Source organism: Nanorana parkeri, unplaced genomic scaffold (genome assembly GCF_000935625.1).
Source record: "Nanorana parkeri isolate BGI_ZX_2015 unplaced genomic scaffold, ASM93562v1 scaffold685, whole genome shotgun sequence".
NCBI lineage: Eukaryota > Metazoa > Chordata > Amphibia > Anura > Dicroglossidae > Nanorana > Nanorana parkeri.
In genome coordinates, this window is record NW_017306953.1 from 540,663 (window position 1) to 542,365 (window position 1,703).

At 44.6% G+C, this 1,703-nt stretch overlaps 1 pseudogene; it reads left to right on the forward strand.

Annotated features, from left to right (window-relative positions):
* Nucleotides 1-709, forward strand: part of LOC108792809 — a 6,410-nt pseudogene extending 5,701 nt beyond the window's left edge.
* Nucleotides 710-1,703: the final 994 nt, after the last annotated feature.

Here is a 1,703-nt window from a genome sequence, read left to right on the forward strand (position 1 = left end):
GGGGGGGTAGGGGGGGCGCATTGAGGAACCTGGCCTTGGGGCAGCAGAGAGAGTAAATCCGGCCCTGACTTGACTACAGGTGTGATTAGGGGAGACAAGTGGAGATTGGGGGCATCTTATATGAGACTGCTTGAGATGACAGCACCTTTACAAATTAGTGATCCAACTACCAGTATTGGCTGAATCCAGCAGTGATGGAGGGGTCGGAGGAAGAAACAATGACAGCGGGGAACATGTAGGATGCCAAAGAGGTGTTTTGAGTGCTGGAACAGGGGAGAGAAAATGGGCGGGAAAGGTGAATATAGTATGTCTTCTTTTGCCGGAAACTGCTGTTTGAAATCATTCAAGATGAGACACAGACAGAGTTGAATTATCCATGTTTATATTCCAAATTATATGTTTTTCATTCATTATAATTTTGGCTGCTTATTTATAAATTTTTGTAGGATCTTCGAGGAATGGATTTGCAGAAACAATGCAACTTCAGATGATTACCCTGAAAATGACCGACCAGGCCAAGATCCCAACGAGTGCTCCACTCCGTACTTCCCGTGTTACAGGAACAAAGACTTCCTACGCAACTCTACCAGCTTTGGCTATATCTACTCCAAATACCAGGGGATGTAATGCTGTATTGAAGCAAGCCTCGTGAGATTGGGATCTGCTCTTTGAGTGATAGAAACCCCCTTCATATGACTGTGTGAACTCCAGAACATGACAAGATTCTATAACAAATCTGTGCAACCAAAACACTTCAAAAATACCCAAAGGAAACCTACCACTACTCACGGCCTTTATCTGAAATGCTACTGTGGCTGTTGTTGTGATCCAATAGTTTTAGCAGCAGCTGAGTCAATGGCCCCTGAAAAAGGTCGGTCGATGGAGGTCAGGTGTGCTGGTTATGCTTGCCGCTTGCTTTTTCTAGAAATCTTTAGGTGTTCAGGATTCAAGGTTTATTTTTGCTGGGAATCAAGTCTCCAGCTTTAGGGCTGTCTGATGATTGGTCAGCGGGACCTTGTGAGGTTCCTAGGCTCCTCAACTCAACTAAGGCTGGAAACTTTTTGCTTGTGTTCACGAGTACCTCAAGTGGGGAATCATACACATGGTTCCAAACTTTATTGGTAACTGGTCAAAGAAATACAGCCAGCCAAATTTGGGGGATTATGACTCCCCCCTTTTTAGGGCTCTTGTGTTTGCAAAGACTGTTAAAACAGAAAGATTATGTTACTTGGTCTGCCAAATATCATCACTAAGAAACCTGAAGGAGGGGGGGGGGTTAATTCCAAGAAATGCATTGGTGGTGCCAATAAAGTCTGGAACCAAATTTGTTATGTGTATGATTCCTCAGTCACTGCATACACACACACACACAAAAGATGCTGGTTTGAGCTCATTGTCAAAGTACGTTTTCGTTTATCATCGCACTGGGACTGGTCATGTGACTGTCCCAGAACAACCCTATCACCTAGAGCAGGGGTAGGAAAACTCCGGCCCTGCAGCCGTGGTGCAACAACAAATCTCATTAGGTAATGCAAGACTCTGACAGTCGCATACATGACTGCCATGGGCCAATGATTGGTGGGATTTGTATCGTCACCACAGCTGGCGGGCCTGAATTTGCCTACCCCGAACCTAGAATTTCATTTCATGCTGCAGAAGATTACTACAATGAATCTTTGTAATGGATGACCTGAGGAAAATTT